Here is a 27,139-nt window from a genome sequence, read left to right on the forward strand (position 1 = left end):
TCCCAGGATCCTTGATCCTGTGGAAAGCCCAAGGCTGCCCATATAAATGTCTGAGGGGGCACTTAATTTAGCAAGCCTTGCTGACAAGAGGTGGCACAGGGCTCCCACCGACCCTGCAGTCAGTGTCTGAGATGCCCCGACGTGCCCATTACTTCCAGCCCTTGGTCTTGGCGGTCACAGTGTGAATTTCAGACCTTGTAACACGTCTTTCAGCTATGTTTAATCAAACCCAGAGTCATCTCATTCACCAGAGCCTCTCCCTTAGCTTGCCCTGCTCCCCCCCTCCCACCAACACATATCACAGCTAACAGTTGTTTGGAAGGAAAGAGGATGGAAACTAGGCTGTGATCCAGACCACTTGCAATTCTTTGTCCATTAGACATTAGCTTGTTTCCAGATGTACTGTCTATGCATTTTACACCTTGGAAATAAAAGACACATTGCATTTACACCTGTCCATAATCTGTTTATACATTGTATGGTATCCATAAGTGGGGAAGTAGAAGGTGTGATACAGTTATCTGTTTATCTATCTCACTGTGAAGATTATTGCCTCACACATTGTATACGACAAGCAGAATTGTTCTAAACACCGTATAATTGTTGTATGTTGCCTAGATTAATGCTTTGGTATATTTATCACAGATCTTCTGAGAAGCAATAATATTAATGACAGGAGGGCTCTCAGTAGCATGAGTTCTGACATCTAGACAATACAAGCTGAGGATTGTGTAAGAAAAAATATGTGTGAGCGTTGCCAGTTCTAGTAAATGTAAAGCAAATGTTCTTAATACATTTATTGCTTCCAGATCATCTGCATCCTATTGTCTTCTTCAGAAGAAGTGCCTTTTTGACCTTAGTCATTTTGAGAGGGCATTATTCCGGTACATTTTCCATTAATTTATAGAGGCCTCTCAAATGAAAATTGGAGTTGAAGAGTGCACAGACAGCAAGATGCATTTAGTTTTCTTCTGATCAACCAATGCCTATGATACTTCAATGCAATTTTCAAAGCTTTTCTTTTGTTTGAGATGGTGGCACAATGGTAATGTCACTGGACTTGTAATTCAGAGACCCAAGCTAATATTCTGGGGACGTGGATTCAAATCCCACCACGACAGTTGGCTGGAATTTAAATTCAATGAATATAACCTGGAATTGAAAGCTAGTGTCAGAAATGGTGCCATGAGACTATTGTTGCCTGTCAGTCGCAAAGATGCTAGTGGGGCACCATTAGCCACTTTTTTCCAAATTAAGTAATCAATCATTATTCATATTTTCTGCCTTCCACCACCTAATCAAAAACCAGGTCAATAATTTGCCTTCAATTGCCTGAGCTGTTATTTTTTCTGACTCCCTTATCAAATGCCTTCTGGAAGATCGCACTACTATCACCAGAGACACTCCTCCGCTTACCAGTTTATTTATCTCATCAACGATTTTAATTAGGTTCATTAGGAATAACCTACCCTTTACAAATCTAAGTTGGTTCTCTCTTTTTTATATACATTTGGTGTAGCCAATTATTTTATTCCAATTAAAGAGCAATTTAGCATGGCCAATACACCGAACCTGCACATCTTTGGGTTGTGGGGGTGAAACCCACGCAGACACGGAGAGAATGTGCAAAACGCACGCGGACAGTGACCCGGGGCCGGGATCGAACCCGGGTCCTCAGCGCCGTAGGCAGCAGTGCTAATCACTGCGCCGCTCCAAGTTGGTTCTCTGTAATCAGTTCAAACTTCTCAATGTGCACGGCCTTACTGTCCTTAATTGTAGATTCCAAGAATTTCCCTCCAATGGATGTTAGACCAACAGGTCTATGATTCAGTAGTTTCTCTCTCTCATTTTAATTAATGAAATTATATTTGTAAATTTTACAATCTAAGGGAATAACTCCTGACTTGAGAAAACTTTGGAAGAAATGGCGAAAGCATCTGCAATTTCCTCACAAATCTCCTTTCAATTCCTAGGGTGTAAGTTATCCCAGGCGGGATTCTCCCTCCCGCCGCGGCCGTTTTCTGGTGCCGGGCGCTCCCGCTGGCAGCGGGATCCTCAGATCTGGTAGCCAGCTAATGGGGTTTCCATTGTGGGCACCCCCACACCGTCGGGAAATCCGTGGGTGTGAGTGCTCTGCCAGCGAAGCGGAGGATCTTTTCCTGGGATTTAACATTTTTTAGCACAGTTATTTTATCTAATAATGGCTTCTTGCTTACGTTAACTTAAGAGAGCTTCAGTTCCTGGTTCATTATTGGTGCAAGAAGTATTACGGGTAAGGCAGATGAACTTAGAGCTTGGATTAGTACTTGGAACTATGATGTTGTTGCCATTACAGGGACCTGGTTGAGGGAAGGGCAGGATTGGCAGCTAAACGTTCCAGGATTTAGATGTTTCTGGCGGGATAGAGGGGGATAAAAGGGGTGGTGGAGTTGCGCGACTGGTTAGGGAGGATATCACAGCTGTACTGCGGGAGGACACCTCAGAGGGCAGTGAGGCTATATGGGTAGAGATCAGGAATAAGAAGGGTGCAGTCACAATGTTGGGGGTTTACTACAGGCCTCCCATCAGCCAGCGGGAGACAGAGGAGCAGATAGGTAGACAGATTTTGGAAAAGAGTAAAAACAACAGGATTGTGGTGATGGGAGACTTCAACTTCCACAATATTGACTGGGACTCACTTAGTGCCAGGGGCTTTGATGGGGCAGAGTTTGTAAGGAGCATCCAGGAGGGCTTCTTAAACCAATATGTAGACAGTCCAACCAGGGAAGGGGCAGTACTGGACCTGGTATTGGGGAATGAGCCCGGCCAGGTGGTAGAAGTTTCAGTAGGGGAGCATTTCGGGAACAGTGGGCACAATTCAGTAAGTTTTAAAGTGCTGGTGGACATGGATAAGAGTGGTCCTAGGGTGAATGTGCTAAATTGGGGGAAGGCTAAATATAACAATATTAGGCGGGAACTGAAGAACCTAGATTGGGGGCGGATGTTTGAGGGTAAATGAACATCTGACATGTGGGAGGCTTTAAGTGTCAGTTGAATGGAATTCAGGATCTGCATGTTCCTGTGAGGAAGAAGGATAAATACGGCAATTTTCGGGAACCTTGGATAACGAGAGATATTGTAGGCCTCACCAAAAAGAAAAAGGAGGCATTTGTCAGGGCTAAAAGGCTGGGAACAGACGAAGCCTGTGCGGAATATAAGGAAAGTAGGAAGGAACTTAAGCAAGGAGTCAGGAGGGCTAGAAGGGGTCGCGAAAAGTCATTGGCAAATAGGGTTAAGGAAAATCCCAAAGCTTTTTACACGTACATAAAAAGCAAGAGGGTAGCCAGGGAAAGGTTTGGCCCACTGAAGGATAGGCAAGGGAATCTATGTGTGGAGCCAGGGGAAATGGGCGATCATTACCTCCACCTCCCTACCTTCCGGGGGCATCATGATCACATTTAACAGCCTTCTTACATTGGCCACCAACTGCCTGCCCTTAACAATCCCAGTCTGGTCCTCCCCAATAACATCCGGAACACAATCCTCAATCCTGGAGGACAAGATTTTGGCCAGCAACTTGGTATCTACATTCAACAGGGAGATCGGCCTGTCGGACCCACACAGCTCTGGGTTCTTGTCCCGCTTAAGAATCAGCAAAATCGTTGCCTGTGACATCGTCGGGGGCAGCACCCCTCTTTCCCCTGCCTCATTGAACATCCTCAACAACACCGGACCCAATATCCCCAAGAACTTTTTATAAAACTCCACTGGGTACCTGTCCGGACCCGGGGCCTTACCCGCCTGCATGGCCTTCAAGCCCTCCACTATCTCTTCAAGCCCTATTGGGGCCCCCAGCCCTTCTACCTGCTACCCATCCACCTTTGGGAAATTCAGCCCCTCCAAGAAGTGCCTTATCACCTCCGACCCCGTAGAGGGTTCCGACCTGTACAGCCTGCTGTAGAAATCCCTAAATGCCTTATTCACCCCTACTGAATCACCAACCATGTTCCCATCTCTGTTTTTTTACTTTCCCTATCTCCCTAGCTGCCTCCCTCTTCCTAAGCTGCTGTGCAAGCATTCTGCTGGCCTTCTCTCCATGTTCATAGATCGCCCCCCTCGCCTTTCTCAGCTGCTCCACCGCCCTCCCTGTGGTCAGCAAGCTGAACACCGCCTGTAACCTCCGCCGTTCCCTTAAAAGCCCTGCCTCTGGGGTCTCCGCATACCTCCCATCAATCTGTAGTATCTCCTTTACCAGTCGGTCCATCTCTGCCCTGTCCACCTTCTCCCTATGGACCCGGATCGAGATCAGCTCCCCCTGACCACCGCCTTCAGTGCTTCCCACACCACCACTGCTGAAATTTCCCTCATGTCATTGACCTGCAGGTAGCTTTGAATACATTTCCTCAGCCGCTCGCACACGCCTTCATTCGCCAAAAGTCCCACATCTAACCTCCATTGCGGCCGCTGGTTCCGCCCCCCCCCCATCAGCTCCATGAACCCTCTTAGTTCCTTTGCCATTGCTGGCACCCTGCCCGTTTTCGAGCTTGACCAGTCCAAGCCAGGGTCCATAACTGTGTTGAAGTCCCCTCCCATGACCAACCTGTGCGAGTCCAGGTCCGGTATCTTCTCCAGTATCCTCTTTATAAACTCCACATCATCCCAATTTGGCGCAAACACATTTACTAATACCACCTGCAATCCCTCTAGTTTCCCACTGACCATAATGTACTGACCTCCCACGTCTGAGACTATTCTACCTGCCTCAAACACCACCCGCTTATTGATCAGGATCGCGACCCCTCTAGTCTTTGAATATAGTCCCGAGTGAAAGACCTGACTGACCCAGCCTTTGCTCAGTCTAACCTGGTCCGTTACTCTAAGGTGCATCTCCTGCAACATTACCACGTCCGCCTTCAATCCCCTAAGATGAGCGCACACACGTGCCCTCTTGACCGGCCCATTTAACCCTCAAACATTCCAGGTGATTAGCCTAGTTGGGAGGTTCATTGCCCTGCTCTCTGCCCTGCCTCTGCTGATCAGCTATCCCCTTTTTTAGGCCTGCCTCCAGCCGGTGCTCCGCGCCTCCACCGGTCCATCCCCAGGCAGCCCCCGCCCCAACCTCCTCTCTGTCCCTCAGCCCAAGTCCCTCCCTCGTCAGCAGAACATTCACCCCCCTACCCCCACCAAGTAACAACACCCTGTAACCCAACCATTTTACTAAACCAAACATATGCACCCCCCCACTGCGCTTCCAAGAGCTAGTTCGCCCAGCTAGCTTGGTGGCCCCCATCCCCGGCATCAGATAGTCTCCCACCTATTGTTCCCTCCCTACCCTACCCCCGCTCATACAAACAAACTCCAACATCAAACAATCCCCACACAATTGCTCAACAGAAAAACACCAAGATCAAAACAAGCACGCCTCTATCCCCCAACAGTGCAAATGAAAACCTTAACTCACTCAGCTCTACTGCTGGTTCCAAATCAATGCAAACGGCATCACAAATATCTTCCATGAAACGCAAAATGAGAAACCTTTTACAAAAACAGAGAAACAAAAAGAAAAAACAAAACCATGAACGTTGCAGCCAAGTTCAAAAGTTCTCAATCCATCACCAGCCCTTTCTTTTTCGCAAAATCCAACGCGTCCTCAGGCGGCTCGAAGTAGAAGTGCTGATCCTCATGCGTGACCCAGAGACGGGCTGGGTATAACAGTCCAAACTTCACCTTTTTCTTAAAAAGGATCGAGCTGATCTGGTTGAAGCCTGCTCTCCTCCTGGCCCCCTCTACACTCAGGTCCTGGTAAACCCGCAGGATGCTGTTGTCCCATTTACAGCTCCATGTCTGCTTGGCCCACTGTAGAATGCGCTCCTTATCCGAGAACCTGTGGAATCTCACCACATTGCCCTCGGGGGGGTCTCTCATTCGCGGCTTCCTCGCGAGTGCTCTGTGAGCACTATCCACTTCTAAGGGCCGGGAGAATGCCCCATCCCCCAGCAGTTTCACAAACATGTCTGCGATGTGTGCCCCAGCGTCCGTTCCTTCAGACTCCTCCGGGAGCCCGGCAATTCGGGACCTACCTTCTAGGTCCTCCACCTTCTCCAGGAGCTTCCTCTGCTGGTCCCTCAGCATCCCCACCTCCAGCTCCACCGCAGACTGATGTTCCTCCTACTCAGCCAGCGCCTTCTCCACCTTCTGGATCGCCCAATCCTGGGCATCCAATATATGCTCCAACTGCTCAATCGACTCTTTTATCGGGTCCAAGCAGTCCCGTTTCTGCGTAGCAAAGCCTTCCTGAATGACTTGCATCAGGTGCTCCATAAACTGCTGAGTCTCCCAAGCCAGAGGTCCGAACCTCCGCCATGCTGTCTTCTGTTGCAGCTACAGCCCAAGCCTTCTCTATCTTTTTGTTTCTGCCCTTACGAACACTTCTAGTCCTTCTCTCCATGCACCGAAGTGGGAATTCAGTAAACAGTCACCACTAACATCCGTTTTACAATTCAAGTCCGGTAGAAAAATGGGGGAAAGGTCCAAAAGTCCGACCAGAGCAGGAGCCACCAAATGTGTGACTTACTCCTTCGTAGCCGCCACTGGAAGCCCCCAAGTGTCACCTTTAATTGGATGGTGAGTGCACTCTCTGGCCATTAACTTGCCAGTTTTACATAAATTATTTTACTGACACAGTGTGGAGTTAAGCACCCACATTTGTTCGCGACAATGGGGTCCCACATACCCAAGTGGAAAATCCAGCCTTTATGGTTTCAACCTGTTAATTAGGAGGAACTGATCATTTTCAGTTTACAGAGTTGGTTGTTGGGTGGGGTGGAGTCATGTGGGAATGGGGACGGGGAGTCTGTGTGAAGAGGTAAACCTGCCCTGAGGGCAATTCAATTATCAATCCCCCACACATTTTTCTGGAGTCCGTTTCTGCCACTTGATTTGTAGAATCTAGCTGTGAAGAGCATTCAAGGATCAGCCAGTAAGTGGGTCACTGTAAAAGATTCAAATCCACGAATGTGACAGAATCTGTGGAAAATAACTTGGACCTTTTTCTGCAGCTAACGTAGCCTTTCTGCAGAAAGGCTGGGAGGGAGATTGAATTTAGTTTCACACCAGCAGTAAACACCAGTAGTGAACTCATTTCACACTGCGCCCAAACTTCTTTTCCATTGAAGTCGAGCGCAGTGCAAAAAGAAAGCTGCCAATTTACTGTGAGATCCTTTCCCACTACGAGCATTGATACCAAAGGCTACATAAATTTGCACATATTTACAAAGAAAATTCTATCATTTAATTCTCCCCTTCCTATGGTCTCTGCTAAATTGCACAGAAAAAAATATTAAGATCAAACCTAATGGTTTGCAAAGTACAACATTTTGAACAATACATTGAATGCTTAAAAAAAAACATCAGAGGACTTTCATTGTTGCAAAACGTGAGTTTGAAAATGTACAAGCAGGAACAACAAATTCTCGCCTTGAAGGCTTCAGTCTGAGATCGTACTGTGGAATCCATTTGGTTGTTTTGCCAAGAAATATCGTCTACTTTTATCCAAGTCAAAGTTATTGGCTAGATGACCAGTTTTCTGGGACTTTGCAGCGAATGTTGTCATTTACAATTATCATTTGAGAGAAGTAACAAATGGTGTGATTGTTCTGGATTTTACATGCCGTGATGTACCAATCTTTGCACCATGCATTCAGTGAGCCCGGCAGGGGTCTATTTCCAGTGGTTTGTTTTTCAGATGAGTAAGTGCTGGCGTGATTCATTATTTCCACGAAAATCTGAAGAGAATATGGATAAACAGCCTGAAAGCAATGGTTCAGTGATAACACAGCCCATTCAATGACAGCAGCACTTACCTCACCAATCAGAGGGCCTAATATCTGCTACACTTTGTTTATATTATTTGTAAAGTACCACCTTAGCAACCGCACGATGAACAACTATTTCATCTAAGATACGTCACATGGTTCTCCCCTAGGATTGCTTCACCTTACTTTTTATATTTGTTTCCCCTGGCATTGCACAATGTTGCGCTGTCGCTTTTATTTTGGCAAACCAAATAACTGAGAAATGTGGGGCTAGTGATGGGCTTAATTTGACATCTCATTGTGTGGTCAATCTAATTATGCTAGTTCCCCGCTGGGGGGAAGTTTGGTTAAAAATTACTCGCAGAATGTGCACTTTCTTCAGTTTTGAAATTAACTACGTTTTCTGGTATAAGTCGCCTAATTTTACAAGGCCACACTTTTGAGTGAATCGAAAGAAGCAAATTCCACTGAGCTGAATTCACATCTTTAATCTTTGCTGTTGTGTCAAAGAACAAAGAAAAGTACAGCACAGGAACAGGCCCTTCGGCCCTCCAAGCCCGTGCCGACCATGCTGCCCGTCTAAACTAAAATCTTCTACACTTTCTGGGTCCGTATCCCTCTATTCCCATCCTATTCATGTATTTGTCAAGATGCCCCTTAAATGTCCCTATCGTCCCTGCTTCCACCACCTCCTCCGGCAGCGAGTTCCAGGCACCCACTATCCTCTGTGTAAAAACCTTGCCTCGTACATCTCCTCTAAACCTTGCCCCTCCCATCTTAAACCTATGCCCCCTAGTAATTGACCCCTCTACCCTGGGGAAAAGCCTCTGACTATCCACTCTGTCTATTCCCCTCATAATTTTGTAGACCTCTATCAGGTCGCCCCTCAACCTCCGTCGTTCCAGTGAGAACAAACCGAGTTTATTCAACCGCTCCTCATAGCTAATGCCCTCCATACCAGGCAACCTCCATACCAGGCAACATCCTGGTAAATCTCTTCTGCACCCTCTGTAAAGCCTCCACATCCTTCTGGTAATGTGGCGACCAGAATTGAACACTATGCTCCAAGTGTGGCCTAACTAAGGTTCTATACAGCTGCAACATGACTTGCCAATTCTTATACTCAATGCCCCGGCCAATGAAGGCAAGCATGCCATATGCCTTCTTGACTACCTTCTCCACCTGCATTCCAAAATGCATTACCTCACATTTGTCCGGATTAAACTCCATCTGCCATCTCTCCGCCCAAGTCTCCAAACAATCTGAATCCTGCTGTATCCTCTGACAGTCCTCATCGCTATCCGCAATTCCACCAACCTTTGTGTCGTCTGCAAACTTACTAATCAGACCAGTTACATTTTCCTCCTTCAAAACATTCACAAAGAGTCACTTTGGGCAAGACTCGGAGCAGATATAGAATGAGCAAAACTCAGGCCCTCTGTTCCATGTCCTGATTACTGTAAACTGGGTGGAAATATATCTGCAAAACACAAAATATACATAAAATGATCAACTTTTGTTCACTTAACCAGAAAGATTTTCACCCTCTTGTGCACAAAGGCCATCCTATATCCAAGTAAGTGCAATAATCAATATGTTTGACTAATTAGAAGGCAAGTGAGAGATTGTTTTATTTGGCTGAAACTGTTATTAACCAACTGAGGACTAAATTTCCTTTCCTGCTGCTCACCAGTGTGCTTTCCATCATCTGACACTTACAAGACATATAATGTGGAATATTAAAAGCAGCATGAAAAATAACCACACACACAAAGATTCCTTTAACAGAACTATTCTGTATAAAAAGGCCTCGGCCTTGTTAATATTTTTAAATAATAGTGCAACAATGTTAATGTACTTCCCAGGACGTTGAATTTAGGTTTGTTGAAGAATATGTTGCCAGTTTGATTAACACCACTGAGGTTTGGCATTGAATGGTGAAGTTAGGAGTGCAGGGGGTGCAGGATGTTTGAAAATGATTTGGCTTCACAATGAAAGTGTGGACTTTTCTCAGTGGAGGTAAAGGAGGCATTTTGAGCGAAGCCAGATCATCTTTCTAAGCCCTGATGCAAATTTCAGAAGATTGGCAAAACCTGAAAAAAAATTGATTGAGAAAAAGAATCTTTAATGTACAAAAACTGACATATAGTGGACAAAACTAAAATATCACTTCAAAACAATATTTGTATCAATATTAAACAAAGAATTTTTAAAAATCACAAAACTGCTGAAATTATTTCTCAGAGCTGGGGTGGGTATAATCTCTTGCAGTATCTGAAATCTTATTGTAAATATTTTCCTTTTAAAAACTTTGGATAAAGTTGTCGTGATTGGAGTCAAGTTGCTCACTTTAACTGCTCCGTTAATGATTAAGAATTAGTCAAATACACTTTGAGACTTGTTGACTTTCTTATTCTTCCAATGTCAGAGAATTGCTAATCATGTTCAGAAAAAGATCTAACTGCAAACCACTACCAATCCAATAATAGGAATAAAATATTTGCACTGGTTTCTTTAATTCAAAAAACGTTTGCAGGATTATTGGCAGTAATGAGATGCATGAATTTGGTGTTCGCCGTTAGACAGTGGATTCAATTGATGCATAAGATGGAGGCCAGTGCACCTGTCAAAGTTTGCCAATGGGCACCGTGTTTGTCCTTACCAGCTGTGTGTGGACAGAGCAGATATTCGCAGAGCAAAAAGTTGAAGCTGTATCAGGCTACAGGATCCCAGTAAAAAGGTGAACTGCACTAGTTGCTATCAGAGAATAGAGGCCACTTCACTTGGACACATATAACTGAACCATATGATGCAGAGACAAAATGGACATATAATATAAAATGAGACAATTTCCTAATCATACTCAGTCCAGTGTTGGACATCCTTATATCAGTAATAATGGTTTCCATGAACCACTTTTGCTTCTCCTGTTCTACAGAGACCCACTGAATTAATTGTTCAAGTTCAAAAAATAGATTCCCCTGATACTTTTTACAGTTGCTCCCTACTTACATTTGTGCTGTTAATTTCTATAAATTACACATTTCTCATAAAAGTGCAATTAATGTTCAATTTAAGCAACTGGAGGGAAGGAATTTAAAAAAAAAAAATCCTTGTCTGATAACTATCCAAATATCAGTTACTCCATTAATTTTTGCTTCCCAATTCTTTAAACTAGATTAAATTGTGATTATTACTTTGCCCTTATTTATTGCACATACATCCATTCCTATTATCTTGCGAACCGTGCTACCAAATTACATGTGTGCAACCAATTTATTAGTATGGATTTTAAATGCCATTCAATTCTGGGTTAGCTTTCTCGTTTCATTGTAATCCAGTTTTGATTGTTAGAAATGTTGGTTCAAGAGAAGGCCAGAACTAACGATGGTCAAATCAGTTATTTAACTGATGTGACAGGATAACAGTCACATTTAAATCATTGTGGCATTATTTGTAAAATGTTTCCATTTCCATAAACTAATATCAAAAATTAAAGTCGTATAAGTGTCATCTTCCTTGCCAACAAAATTATTTCAGTATGGCTTGCATTTTAAACTTAAATCATTTGACGCTCATAAAATATTGGTTAAAGGGAGGTAAGGCCCCTTCCCAGTTGGAAATATTTTGATGAAAACATTTGGCTTTTCTACATTACTCTATCACATATCTTCAGAAACCGAAATGACCAAAATTTCAGGTAATCCAGTCACTTTTTATAAATTGCTTGGGTACCATCTTAATTAAGTTTTCCTATCAATCTGTATCGCAAAGCGCACAATTGTGAATGTTTCTGCAAGATGGAGAATGTGGCATGATGTTTCATGCTGTTATGATCTTGATTCCCTCCAGAGAAAGTCACAAGTTCAAATCTCAGTTGCTGGGTGAGTTACATTAGCTGTTGATTGGCTGGGCCAGTAAAGGATACAAAGAGGGGATTGACGGCATCTGGCTCCCAATGCTTGAAGCATGCCTGCTGCTGGGAAAACTGTAGCATAAACTGATGGTGGTTATGGAAAGGTCTGTGGCAATCCGTCGCCAGCCTCCCATTTGGAAGAGGATTTGGGTTTAAGTTGGGGAGAAGTAATGGGAGGAATAACAATTCAGTATGTTTTCAATGTGGGCTGATTTCTGCTCCACGTGGCAATTTAAACTTTTGTGAAAATATCAACTCAGCCATTGTTGCTGGATTTTCTGGCATATTTAACCCACTGGATTAGGTGGGGCATTGCTTTTACACCATGCCCAGTATTACCCCTTGAACTAATTATATCAGCTTCTCAACTGCTGGGATAGGGAAAATTGGCCCCAATGGGTGATGGGTGCAAAACCATCTCATCTGGTGGGTCTCCCATCAACAAGTTGGGGTAAAATTGACCCTTTTATCTTTTTCCACAATTAACCACAAAATGTCCGTGGGGAAAAAATTGAACCATGGTAATTTTATTTTGTAAATTACATGTAGGCAAATTTATTTATGTAATGTGTGGGTTTTTCTAAATGTTGGTCAGAATTTTGTTGCAGTGTTGGGCGTCTCACCTGCTGGCTAGAGAGCTGGTTGTCTTTTTTCCAGAAGACTCACCAAATCACAAGCCAATCAGGCAGTGATGAGGCCAGTGGTGGCCTTGCCTTGGGGATCAAGACCCCTGGGCAGAGGTCTCATCCACTGAGAGCTGCTGGCCATTCAGAACCCACCAGCTCCTGTGCTCAGAAGCACCACTGGGGAGACATGACTGCTACCAGTAAGGCAGAACCCCCCTCCCTCCCCCCGGGTCCCAGATAGTGGAGCGACCCAGGCCATGGGCCAGTAATGTGTATGGGATGGGGGAGGGGGGGGGTTGATTTGTGAGGTGAGGTTCATGGGGAGAGGAGTGCGCAGGGGGTCAGCAGCAAGAATAAGTGGGTGGTTCTCAATTGTCTCTCTCTCGATTACGCACTGAGGCCTCAAAGTTGGCCAATCATGAACTTATTGCCAAAGCCATCCTGTGTAGCTCCTGAATGACAGAGCAAGCTGGGTGTTCTTATAATAAGTCTTGGTCAATTTCCTAGTAGTCATATGAGAATGTACATCCCTGTGCCTAAATGAGTACAATTTTAACTCTTCCTGGTGGATTCATCAAGAGATCACTGTTAAAGTGACTATTGTCTTGAACCCATGCCTCACCAATCTTTAGCCTAGATATATTTTCAGTAAATGTCATTGAATTGCAAACATATCTTTAAGATGATCTCAAAGAACAAAAAGAATTGGTGAATACATTTTGGTTTAGTTTAACAGTTTCTTTTTATTCATTAAAAGGAACATGTGACACATTATTTGTTGTGGAGTGTTGCAGGATTTTCTTCTTTACAATATAGGGCGGCATGGTAGTACAGTGGTTAACACTTGCTTCACAGCGCCAGGGTCCCAGGTTCGATTCCCGGCTTGGGTCACTGTCTGTGCAGAGTCTGTATGTTCTCCCCGTTTCTGAGTGGGTTTCCTCCAGGTGTCCGGTTTCCTCTCACAAGTCCCGAAAGACATGCTTGTTAGGTAATTTGGACATTCTGAATTCTCCCTCAGTGTACCCGAACAGGCGCCGGAGTGTGGCGACTAGGGGCTTTCACAGCAACTTCATTGCAGTGTTGGTATAAGCCTAATTGTGACAATAATAAAGATTATTATTAGTCAGTTGCAGGATCCCTGGGTTGGAAAGAAAACCTCTGAAACGGATCATACTAGCAAGTACAGGAGCATTATTATTAGGTGTGGATGGAATTGAGGAAGGGAGAGGGCTGAGTTGTCCTAAATAGATGAATGGCTTGCCACCTCTCGGTGGATAGTTCAAAATATGAAGAATGGCTAATTCTAGAAAGTATCCAAGGGAAGTCAGCAGGATGGAAGTGGATCCTAACATTGGCCAAGAGGAAAAGACACAAAAACAAACAAATAGTCCATGCATCAAGACCTAGACAATAATTCAGGCTTGGGTTGATGTAACATTTGGGCCACACAAGTGCAATGCAATGACTAGAGAAAGGCTCACCATCTCACCTTGGTATTCAATGGCATTTCTGTAGTTGAATCCCCTGCCATTAACATTCTGGGAGAGGTCAACATTAACCAGAAACCTGACTGGACCAAGCACAGTGGTGCTGCCTGACTTGCTGAGTAATTGCAGAATTTTCTGTTTTTAATTCTGATTTGCAGCATCGGCAGCATTTTACTTTTGTAAATGCTCTGGCCACAAGAGCAGGCCAGAGGCTAGGAATTCGGTGGTGGGTAACTCGCCTCCTGATGCCCAAAGCCTATCTGCCACCTACAAAGCAAGTGAGGAGTTTGAAGGCATACTCGTCAATTGCCTGGATGAGTGCAGCTCCAACAGCACAAAAGAAACTTGGTACCATCCAGAAAAAGCAGCGTGCTTAATTGGTACCCCATCTATCAATCTTAAAACATTCACCCTCTCCACCACCTCTGCACCATGGCAGCATTGTATACTATCTACAGGATGCACTGCAGCAACTCGACAAGACTCCTTTGACAGCACCAAACCTGTGGGGAGCGATTCTCCCAAATGGAACCCAACTGTTCGCGCCGTAGTGAACGCCATCGCGTTTCACGACGGCGTGAACCGGGCCCGGTTATGACCTATTCTGTCCTCCACAGGGGGCCAGGCCAGCATGATGCTGGAGCGGCTCACGCCCCTCCAGCCTCCTTTCCCGGTGCCAAATGGGCGCCGCGCCAACCAGCGTATGCGCAGTTGGGCCGCGCCAACCTGCGCATGCACGGGGGACTTCTTTAGCGCGCCGGCCCCGACACAACATGGTGTCGGTGTTCGGGGGCCGGCCGTGCAATGAAGTAGGCCCGGGGGGGGAGAGGCCGGCCCGCCAATCGGTGGGCCCCGATCCTGGTGAAGGAGCCCCCCTCTCCCACCCACAAGCCGCCCCCCGGCCGTTCGCGCAGAGTTCCCGCCGGCAGCGACCAGGGGTGAATGGCGCCGGCGGGACTCTGTCATATCCGCGCGGCCGCTCGGCCCATTCGGGCCGGAGAATCAGCGGCCCGCGGCCGGCGTCGCGCCAAACACGCTGGCGCAAATGGCGCCGATTTTCGGCACCTTGGAGAATCGCGCGCCGGCATCGGGGCGTCGTGGCGTGGTTGCGGCGATTCTCCGGCCCGGCGCGGGGCTCGGAGAATCGCCCCCGTGGTCTTTTCCGCCTAGAAGGACCAGGGCAGCAGGTGCACATGAGCACCACCACCTGCAAGATCCCCTCCCCGACAATACCCAATCCCATTGGAAGTATACTGCAATTGCAATTCCTTCACTGTCGCTGGGTCAGAATTCTGGAACTCTCTCCCGAAGTGCACTGTGGATGTGCCTCACCACATGGACTGAGGTGATTTAAGAAGACAGTATTCTGTCACCTCCTCAAAAGGCAATTCGGGGTGTGCAATAAATGCTGCTCACACCCCATGAATTAATTTAAATAAAAAAGGATTTGAACAAATTCAGGTCAAAGAATGGAGTTTCACTGAGTTACCATGCATTGAAAAACAAAAACAGCAATTATCAGCCAGTCTCGGTACTCTTCCTTTCTTCCTGGAGGTAATTTAGACTGATACAGTATAGCACATCTCAAGAGCATTCCTGCTGATTTCAAATTAGTAAGGTAAGGGTTGAGAGCAATTTGCCTTGATTTAACCATGTTTCCCCATGCAGTGTTCATTATAGCATGATACCTGGATTGCTCCCAAAAAGCACATCATAGAGGGATCCACTGTTTCCAGTTGGCTACATTTGCGCAATAAATAAGTAGTCAGTAAAGGCTTGTTAACTTTGTGACATCCTTTAAGGCCAAAGAAACTTCAGTCTTATGCTACCAGGCAGTTCGGAGCAGCATAATTTTGACTTTTGGCCGATTGACTGCCAGAGTGCTCTGCTTGGGCGGCCACATATTGAGCAAAACGGTAGCTGCGACTTTTGAGACCCCAGCCTCATTTAAATCAGGCCTGTGAACCGAGGGATGAAAAACGGGCATGGCGTTACAGCTTGCCAGATTAATATCAATATTAGGTTGCTCCAGCCGTCAAGTACATTATGGGAGTGGGAATCCAGAGGCAAAAGCAACTTGGATTATTTTTGTGAGCCTGGAAGGGCATTCCTGCTCACCTGGGCACAGCAGAAATAATTCCAAATTGATCTTGACGGGCCTCTTCTGCTTAATCCAGTTGCAATCTAATATTGTCGTTGGGGCTCCATTTAATATCGTAGAATCCTGATCAGTAGGTTAAAGGGGTGCTATTGTCTGAAACAGGCAGGCACTTTGGACGTATTGCAGGAGGCCCCTTTCAAAATGGAGCCTGCTGCCTCCCCAGATTTAACAGGGCGGTAAACCTCGGTTTTTAGGCTGTTACTGTTCCTCTAAGCAACAAGTGAATACCGACTTAGCTGTCAATAGAACAGAAGCATAGCCAACAGTTTAAACATATTTAAATGAAAAATTAATTTTATCTTCTAGTCTTAAGTCCTGAAGACGAAATTGACCTATCAGTGATTGAATTGTGGCTCCCATTTTCAAAAAGGAGTTAATGCATTTAAAAAAAAAACTAACCTTTATTTACTGTTATTGCCAATGCTGTTTGAATCATATCTGTGAGTGAATTATGTTTCTAATTTAAAGATGCAGGGTTGATTTTCGTGTGAACTTATATTGAGCAGGCAGTGAAGCAGGGTAGTGAGGTTAATGGGAGACCCAATCAAACGTTGTGGTTGGGCCTCATTTAGCTTTGTTAAGTTGAGCTTCCAGTATGATTGGAAGGACAGGAAATCCTGTAAGGCAGCCGTGCTCAAACGGATCTTCAGGAGCACCTTAAAGGGGAGGCCTGGAATTATCAGGAGGAAAAAGGAATAGTAGCTATCAGCTGGGATTTTTTTCCCCCCATAACTTACATCAAAAGGGTAAATATCGTAAAGCATGAAGGTTCAAAACACACAAGTGACGGAGGTAACATCCAGTGATGGACCTGCTTCCAGGTTCCTGACGGGAACCCTTCAAATACACCAGGAAATGTCCATCTAGGGCGGCACAGTAGCGCAGTGATTAGCACTGCTGCCAGACGGCGCCGAAGACCCGGGTTCGATCCCAGCCCCGGATCACTATTCGTGTGGAGTTTGCACATTCTCCCCATGTTTGTGTGGGTCTCACCCCCAGAATCCAAAAAGATGTGCAGGGTAGGTGGATCGGACATGCTAAATTGCCCTTTAATTGGGAAAAAAAAGGAAATGGCCATCTCTCAAATTCTGCTATCTAAATTGTCTTCATGACACAAGTGAAGACACAAAATGGTGCCAGAGTCCTTCCATAATCCTGAGTTGCAGGGCCTTAAATCAGAACTGAGAACCTCCAGCACAAACTCAGTGGCTCCGTGTTTTTGGCTGTGTTGCTGTGTGATTTGGAACTTTGTTACTGCCCCATTTTTAGCTGTAAATAGGACAGTGTCAGGCCTGAGGTTGGCCCTGTGGTAATACCAGGTATTGCGGTGCCTGAGTGGTGGATGACCATTGGTTAGACCCAGGAGTCTACCATTGGCTGATATACGTAACTCCGCCCTGAGAGGCGGAGTATAAGAACCGATGCTGTCCCAGCAGCCTTCACTTTCTGTATCGAAGCTGATGGGGAAGACTTCTAGCAGATTAAAGCCTATTAGTTATGACTCACCTTGTCTTGAGAGTAATTGATTGTGCATCAGGCCCCATAATCTTTTTTGGTTCTTCGAAAGACAAGTGCTGATGTTGTATCAAAATGGAAATACATTACCCTATTCTTGATGATAGCTCAATCACCTGGATCATTAATTTTATTTCTCTCTGTACAGCTGCTGCCTTGGCTTGTTGACTATTTTCAGCATGTTTTGTTTTTATTTCAGATTTCTAGCATCTACAATATTTGCTTTTAAAAAATGGAGAGTACATATTTTCAATGAAGAATCCATGTTGATTAACTATTATGTGGACTTGCAATGGAGATTCACGCAATCCGATTCCAATACTCGGCATGAGTTTGTGCAACAAAATTGCAACTGTCTAATAATCATTTCCATCCTTAATGTCTGAGGATCATAATTGGAGACATGCATCACTGGTCCCTCATTTTCTGTAATTAAATAAACCACCAATCACTCCATAACCTTCAAGGAAAAAAACAGGTACTTTTAGATTTTTTTATATGCCAGTATGATTTTGAAATACTTCAGTATATAGAAAATGTGGAGACAGTGGTAAAATTAAAATGATATATCATACTTGCTACTGACTCATTTGCAATGGTAAGATTATAATACTGTTCCCAGGGGCTCTGTAAGTGTGCATAATTCTTTCCGTTCCTGTAAATCCCCAATTTCTGCTTATCATTAACAATAATATGAAGAAATATAGTGCATTAACTGGATTCTCCAGAGATTATATTGGAATCGTTGATTATGAACTTCAGCGAATTAGCAAAATATGCTCTGAAGCTACTAAACTATCCAAGTCGTGCCTTTGTTTTCTCACAATTATGCTCCTGAATTTAAAGCAGGCTGCTGACAACATCTGCTGTGAAATGACAAAAGGGACATTCTGTCTTTCTTTATATTAGACAGAAACACAGATATGTTGTTTTGAAAGAAAGACCACAATAGGATCATATAGCACAGGAGTCCATTCAGCCCATTGTACCTGTGCTGGAGCTTTGGAAGAACTATCCCACTTCTTCCACCCACTTCCCTGCTCTTTGCTCCCTAGCTCTACAAATGTTTATTGTTTTACCTGTAAGGACTGTCCTACCAACAGGAATGGAACTTAAAGAGTTGCATTAGGTAGGAGTAATATTGCTTAAATGTGGCTTAAAATGGACTTCTTCTGACGTCTCACGGACTGGCACAGAAATAATGTCAAAAAGGTACCCTTGCAACACCAGCCTGTTCTGAAGTGGTGAAAATGACTTCATGTGAAAGTTGATGAGAATGGAAATTTCAATTAAGAAACCTATCAATGAGTGGTTTTCAAAGTAAACCCTAAGAGGAAGTGTTGCTTTAAATGTGCATCTGAATTTGGTTAACAGAGGCTTTAAACGGAGAAGCTCCTGATAGCTTTTCTGCCCTTTAATCTCCCATTTCAACAGCAATCAGTTCTGTAATCCTGTTAACAATCTCCTTAATGGCTCCTCAATGACTATCATTCCCTGATCAGTCGCTACCAGTCCAACTCTATCTAACTGAAATGATCGATTGCATCGCCTGTGTTCTTTCATTTCTTATTTGCGTTTCCCTGTGTTTAAACATACGGCTGGGCGTTCTTTTTTATCCTGATTGTACCGTGTGCTGTAGCTCCCTCCCTTTCACTATGTAAAGCATAGGGTTATCGTCACAAGCATTTAATTTATTCCTTGTCCAGTTCGACATTATCCTGAAGCTGTGCATGTGTTCCCTGAAGGATAGTTGCTTTGATGAGTCACTCTGGTTTGTGTACTAATTGAAATTTATTTGATTCAATCCTTACTTCATTATTTCGTAGTTAGTAGTGACTGCCGAGAAGATCTACTGGGAACAGTAGAGAACCTATTAATTTTTATTTAGCTGGCAGTGGCTTGTAAGCAAGCCAGAGAGTCTTCAAATTCATCTATTTTAATAGATCTTTTAAGTGGGTGAGATGTAAAATGCTAGAGGCATTTTCATTCTTAGGCTCGGCAGAGAAGGGCTACCCTCGAAGTTCTCCAGCTTATGTTTGGGCTTGAAATATTTTTGTACAGCCCTGTAACTGTGGGACTAAACTAACTGAGCTGACTTCTCAAAGTTCAATGTCACTGCATGGGAAGATTTTAAATGTCGCTTTGCACCAGGGTGAAGTTAATCTGCTTTTAGTGCACAACAGCTTGCCGAAGAGAGTTTCTCATTGTTTAGTTTTAGCGCATTAAGGATCCAGATCATGACCCCAGAGTTATACAGCCACTTTCTCATTGCTTTCCAAACAACCTGGTGAGTGGGGTGGTGCAATGCGAAGTTAATGAGAATTATTAAGACACAATCTTAGAGCCACATATGGTACTGCAGGGCAGGGTTTCACAGTTAGAAGCTTGGACAAATGCGAAAATCTATATTAGAGGAACTTCATTTCAGTAAATTGTAGTCAGAAGGATTTATCATAAATCCACCTTGCTAAAATCTGGACCCAACGCATTAGACTATGAAAGATATACAGGCACAGAGGTAATATTCCGACATTAGATATGAATAACAGAAACCCACTCTTCGGGTGGAATTTGAGACCAGTGGAACTCTGACCAGTGCACATCAGCCAAAAAAATTGAGGCTGGGCTGGAAAAGGCCCTTAAGTGTCCATTAAATGGCTACTGAAGGGCTTTAATAGAAGCAAGGCCGGGATTCCCGCCGAAGGCCCTGCCCGCCTCACTGTGAAACTGCATCTGGGGCAGGGCGTGTGGATATTGGAGGGACACTTATTCAGGCAATTTTATGCTCCCCCCGCCCCCTCAGAACCCACCAGGGGGAGCGTAAACTTTTGACCCAAGTTTACAACAGGATCCTGAAACACAGGCACTGTACAGTTCAGAGCAGTGCCATTGTATAGCAAAGAATTATTTTAAAAGCAGAAGTCCACTTCAGTGTGGTAGTTACCAGTAGTGGCATATTATATGTATTACGGCACTGCCCGTATATTAAATGTACAACAGTAAATCCCTGCTTGCTGGCTCCACGGTATAAAAGCCTGTGCTCTCCGATGCTGCAGCCATTCTGATTCCAGCTACAGGAGGCACAACATGTTGCTCAATGATGCCTTGATTGTTCCACCATTCTCGTCTTCTGGTAATTGACGGCGCATCAATTTATTGAGCAAAATTTTTAAAACGATGGATCTCCGCATCAAGCCTAATCGCTGGAGCTGAGCTCTCAAGCAGCCAACACTACACCCGCCTTTGACCACTTGCTAGCCTGCTTGTAAAGCTGCCTCAGAACAGCCGCTGAAGAACCCTCGGACTCGCAGAAGCTCCAAGTCCTCTATTCACGGGTGAGCCCTGACATTTTCCCCCTCATCCGGGATGCGCCCACCTACTCTGAAGTGATGGAGCTCCTGAAGGGACATTACGTTCGACCAGTGAATCAAGTATACGCGAGGCACCTCCTGGCCACGAGACAGCAACTCCCCGGGGAGTCCCTGGACGATTTCTGGCATGCTCTGCACATCCTAGGTAAGAACTGTGACTGCCAGGGAGTTCCGGCAGTCCAGCACACTGAACGTTTAATTAGAGACACTTACGTCATGGGCATGAAGTCTGCGTATGTCCGCCAGCCCACCATGTGCGCCCCGTGGGCGCCGCCATCTTTGGCGCCATTTTGGACGGGGCCTCAGGACCCATGCCCATCTGGCCGTTCATTGCCTGCCGCTACCTCTGCCACCGCTGACCAGTCGGGGACCTCCCTGCATCTGCCGTGGCTTGCCTCTATCACCCTGGATCAGTCCTGGCCCCGCAACCTTGCCACCGTGACGACGACGATGAAGATCGATGGGCACGAGACAACCTGCCTCTTTGACTCCAGGAGAACCGAGAGCTTCATCCACCCCACTACGGTAAGGCAATGCACCCTCCTGGTACACCCCGTCACCCAGAAAATCTCCCTGGCCACCGGATTCCATTCCGTGGAAAACCCGGGGTACAGCATCGCGACCCTCACCGTCCAAGGCGTAGAGTTCAGCAACCCCCCTCACCGTATGCGGCCTCACGACCCTTAAGGTTGATCCACTTTCCCTCTTTGCGAACCTCGCCCCGGATTGCAAACCCGTCGCCACTAGGAGCAGACGGTACAGTGCCCAGGACAGGACCTTCATCAGGTCGGAGGTCCAATGGATTCTGCGGGAAGGGGTCATTGAGGCCAGCAACAGCCCCTGAAGAGCTCAAGGGGTGGTAGTGAAGACTGGGGAGAAGCACAGGATCGTCCTTGACTACAGTCAGACCATCAATCGGTACACGCAGCTCGATGCGTATCCCCTCCCACGCATATCTGACATGGTCAATCAGATTGCGCAGTATCGAGTCTTTTCCACAGTGGACTTGAAGTCCGCCTATCACCAGCTCCCCATCCGCCCGGATGACCGCCAATACACTGCGTTCGAAGCAGATGGCCGCCTCTATCACTTCCTGAGGGTTCCCTTCGGCGTCACTAATGGAGTCCCAGTCTTCCAGCGAGAGATGGACCGAATGGTTGACTGGTACGGACTGTGGGCCACCTTCCCGTACCTAGATAATGTCACCATCTGCGGCCACGATCAGCAGGACCACGACGCACACCTCCAAAAATTCCTCCAGACCGCCAAGCTCCTTAATCTCACATACAATCAGGAGAAAAGCGTGTTCCGCACCAACTGCTAAGCCATCCTTGGCTATGTCATGGCAAAATGGAGTCCTAGGGCCCGACCCCGACCGCATGCACCCCCTCCTGGAACTCCCTCTCCCTCACTGCCCCAAGGCCCTGAAACGATGCCTGCGGTTCTTCTATTACGCCCAGTGGGTCCCTAATTATGCAGAAAAGGCCCGCCCACTCATTCAGTCCACAGTTTTCCCCCTGGCAGCTGAGGCCCACCAGGCCTTCAACCGCATCAAGGCAGACATTGCCAAGGCCATGATGCACGCGGTCGACGAGTTCCTCCCCTTTCAGGTGGAGAGCGATGCATTGGACGTAGCCCTGGCCGCCACCCTCAACCAGGCAGGCAGGCCTGTGGCCTTCTTTTCCTGCACCTGCCATGCCTCCGAAATTCGGCACTCCTCTGTTGAAAAGGAGGCCCAAGCCATTGTGGAAGCTGTGCGACATTGGAGGCATTACCTGGCCGGCAGGAGATTCACTCTCCTCACTGACCAACGGTCGGTTGCCTTTATGTTTAATAATACACAGCGGGGCAAGATCAAAAATGACAAGATCTTGAGGTGGAGGATCGAGCTCTCCACCTATAATTATGAGATCTTGTACGTCCGGGTAAGCTCAACGAGCCCCCTCATGCCCTATCCCGCGGTACATGTGCCAGCGCACAAGTGGACCGACTCCGGGCTCTCCACTTTGACCTCTGCCACCCGGGGGTCACCCGGTTCTTCCATTTTATTAAGGCCCGCAACCTGCCCTACTCCATTGAGGAGGTCAGGACCGTCACCAGAGGCTGCCAGGTCTGCGCAGAGTGCAAGCCGCACTTCTACCGGCCAGATCGAGCGCACCTGGTGAAGGCCTCCCGCCCCTTTGAATGCCTCAGCATTGACTTCAAAGGGCCCCTCCCCTCCACCGACCGCAACACGTACTTTCTGAACGTGATTGATGAGTACTCTCGGTTCCCTTTCGCCATCCCGTGCGCCGATATGACTTCTGCCATGGTAATCAAAGGCCTGCACAGCATGTTCACTCTGTTCGGCTTCACCACCTATCTCCACAGCGATCAGGGATCCTCTTTCATGAGCGATGAGCTGCGTCAGTTCCTGCTCAGCAAGGGCATCGCCTCGAGCAGGACGACCAGCTACAACCCCCGGGGAAACGGGCAGGTGGAGAGGGAGAATGTGACGGTCTGGAAGGCCGCCCTGCTGGCCCTGCGGTCTAAAAATCTCCCGGTCTCTCGTAGGCAGGAGGTCCTCCCCAACGCGCTCCACTACATCCGATCGCTCCTCTGCACCGCGACTAACGAGACCCCTCACGAACGTGTGTTTGCCTTCCCCAGGAGGTCCACCTCCAGGGTCTCGCTCCCAACATGACTGACAGTGCCTGGACCCGTCCTCCTCCGGAAGCATGTGTGGACCCATAAGTCGGACCCCTTGGTCAAAAAGGTCCACCTTACATGCAAACCCGCAGTACGCCTACGTGGCACACCCCGACGGGCGCCAGGACACAGTCTCCCTCCGGGACCTGGCACCCGCTGGATCCCCACCCACGACCCCCGACCTGGCACTGCCCCCCCCCCCCCCCCGGTTGTCTCATTCACCCCTGCACCACTCATCCTCCCTCCAGCGAACCTCACCGCAACCCCCACCCCAGCAGGATCCGTCCTCCCACTGGATCCACTCTAGGGCGATGAAGACGAGGACAACACGCTCCTGGAGTCGCAGGTAACAAAGTTGGCATCACCACCAGGACTGAGGCGATCGCAGAGGAGGGTCAAGGCCCCCGACAGACTTAATTTGTAATGTTTTCCACCACCCCCGCCGGACTCTTTTTTAAACAGGGGGTGAATGTGGTAGTCACCACTAGTGGCATATTATATGTATTACGGCACTGCCCGTATATTAAAGGTACAACGATAAATTTGTGCCTGTTGGCTCTGCCCAGCAGGCGGTGTATAAAAGTCTGTGCTCTCCGATGCTGCAGCCATTCTGTTTCCAGCTACAGGAGGCACAACATCTTGCTCAATAAAGCCTCGATTTGTGGTAATTGACGGTGCATCATGCAGTTCCTCAGATATGTCCTGCACTACATAGAATTTACATAGAATTTACAGTGCAGAAGGAGGCCATTCGGCCCATCGGGTCTGCACCGGCTCTTGGAAAGAGCACCCTACTCAAGGTCCACACCTCCACCCCATCCCCACAACCCAGCAACCCCACCCAACACCAAGGGCATTTTGGACAATAAGGGCAATTATCATGGCCAATCCACCTAACCTGCACATCTTTGGACTGTGGGAGGAAACCGGAGCACCCGGAGGAAACCCACGCACACACGGGAAGGATGTGCAGACTCCGCACAGCCAGTGTCCCAAGCCGGAATCGAACCTGGGACCCTGGAGCTGTGAAGCAGTTGTGCAATCTACAATGCTACCATGCTGCCCAAAGAAGTACTAGCAGCAAAGAAGTTTGAAAAACAAAGTTTAGACACAGTAAGGTGCGGAACTCTTTCAAAGAATAAGTCCACAGAGTTCCTCAACTCATACAAGGTACAGCAAAAACTATTTCAACACAAAGTTTAGTTTAGTAAACTGAGAACCTGAAAACACAGCAGAAAAACTATGGGCTGAATTTACCGGCGGGAATCTCGGTCACACTGATGGCGCACTTCCGCCTCGGGTTTCCCGCCAATGAGGTGTGCAGTCAAAGAGAAATTCCTTTGACAACAGCAGGACCAGAAAATCCTGCTGGTGGGCTGCCTCCACCGCTGAAAAACATGCAGTGGGTTGCTCGGTAAATGCCGCCCTATATTGCTTGAACGTATGGATAGGATAATGTGGTGGTGATCACAAGCCAGACTCAGGGTGTGCTGATGTCATCGCACTGCTTACGCTCTTTAAAACGGGGAGTACAGCACTTTTAAGTCAAACTCAGACACACAACAGAAATCCCTTTAAAACAAAATTATTTTAAAAGGGGATACTTAAAATGAGTATTTGCTGCATTCCAAATTTATTTTAACCTGACATTTAGCACCAATATTTTGTTTATAATAGCAAGGGTAATTGTTAAAAGAATGTTTTTTAAAAATCCATCTTCATATGCCACTTGTACCATTCTCAAACCAAGAATGGCTTAGGTTGCATTTATATTTTCACTTCTGTGTCGATGCAAAGTGGCTTCAAAGTGCACATCATCATAAAAGCAGCAGCATAAATCAAAGACTGCCAAGTACCCTCAAACCTCGAATTGTGGGTCCACTCTGGGATATCCTCTTACCGCTGTTTTGAGTTCTCAAAGCAAGTAAACCAAATCGAGCTTTAAAAGGGCACTAAACGCGGGTCATCTGCTTGCACTTGGAGTCTATTTTGATGTTTAATACTATTAAAAATAAGGACATCTCATATATTTAACTAAATTTTTCACTGTGTCATATCTGCTGGTCATATGTCTAACATATTTATCCACATCCCCTCCCACCCCGTATTGATTTAGTGACTTGTCCACCACCTTTGAATGTGAAGGCACGTGCATTCTCCATAATGGCTCAGAAATGTTTAAGGATATTATGTGTACAGTTATAATTTAACTTAAAATTACAGCTAATGGGCAGCCTGCCTAAACTTACTAAATGAGACATGTCTTGTACGATTCAAGAAATTGTAAAGTAGTGTATTTTTCCTCTTGCAAAAAATCTCCGAGAAGCCGAAGATATTAAAGCCAATCAGGCTTGATTTAATACTTTGTCAAATGCCAAATAAAAAAAGGAAATGGAAATCACAAGGCATTTATTAACTTCTCTGACTTTCTCCATTTCCCATGTTTTAAGTTGTGGAATATCTAATAAGGTGCCCTCTTTACTTGGAGATGTTTTTTAACCCCATTGATTGCAATGACAAAAAAGGTAGCAGATCCTAAAATGTTATTGAAACTGGGTTTGGTAATAAAACACTGAGGCACTGCTCCGCATTCTGGACTTCAATTAAATCAACATGTTAATCAAGAACTATAGTTTGAGTAATTCATGACTACTGACAGGAATCTAATTGAAACATCATTTCCCTTGAAGGTATTGGAAGGAATATAACTGTGTACTGTTGATCCATATCTTCAAATAACAATCTAAAAGTGAAAAATTTATTTCATTTAACTTGCTCATTGAGCTCCAAAAATTGATGATCATGTATTTAGCTGCCTATAGACCCTAAGCTTTTGAGTACCTTCCCTAAACCTCTCTGTTCTTCCCTTAAGATGCTTCTATCCCATTGATCAAGCTTTTCGTGGCCTAGCCTAATCACTTATTGGGCGAGCTGTCAGGAAACAGAAGTAGTATTAAGTGACCTATGGTTGTATTGTTGGATGTTGGGAATAAGGTATAGATTTAAGTGAGTTTAATTTAGAGTTCTTGTGTAAGAAAAGGTAAATCTCCAATTAGATTCGTGGAAAACAAAGGTGTTTGCATGTATGGGTATTTTTGGTTTAATTTTAGCTGTGTCTCTATTGTGCTTAGAGAGTTTACAGCGTGAAAGTTAAACAAGAGCTTGGAGAAAGAATTAACTGTTGCTTAGCAACCAGGGGCCATTAGGGGAAAAACTTGTTTTTTTTTACTTTAACTGGGCTCAACAAGTTGGGTCTAGCAAGCTAAAGTGTGAACAGCTCTGCCAGAAGCAGAACAATGGAGTAATGGGCAAGAACGCAAGCCCCAGAAATGAAAAGACGGTTAGTTCTAGAAACCAGGGAAAGAAAAGAGGGTTTCCAGGGAATTGAAGTTAAAAGAACAGAGGAACTGGAATTTGAGCAAGGTACTGTTTGTTGAAGTTATACACAGAGCTGAAAAGGGCAGACATGGTGAAGTTGGCTGGTGAAAGCCAGATATATCTGAAGCACTCCTAAGGTTGGTGATATCTGACCACAGCTTGTGAAGTAAAACCGAAGCCATTGTGATGCAATTAGTGACTGGA

At 45.9% G+C, this 27,139-nt stretch overlaps 1 long non-coding RNA gene across 1 annotated transcript in view; it reads right to left on the minus strand.

Moving 5' to 3' along the window:
• Positions 1-27,139, minus strand: part of LOC140394860 (uncharacterized) — a 64,893-nt gene that overhangs the window by 6,228 nt on the left and 31,526 nt on the right. The window contains exon 2 of the long non-coding RNA XR_011936047.1: positions 8,997-9,273. This is a non-coding gene — a long non-coding RNA (uncharacterized lncRNA). The remainder of the gene's footprint in view (positions 1-8,996; positions 9,274-27,139) is intronic.

The sequence above is a fragment of the Scyliorhinus torazame genome, chromosome 18 (genome assembly GCF_047496885.1).
Source record: "Scyliorhinus torazame isolate Kashiwa2021f chromosome 18, sScyTor2.1, whole genome shotgun sequence".
NCBI lineage: Eukaryota > Metazoa > Chordata > Chondrichthyes > Carcharhiniformes > Scyliorhinidae > Scyliorhinus > Scyliorhinus torazame.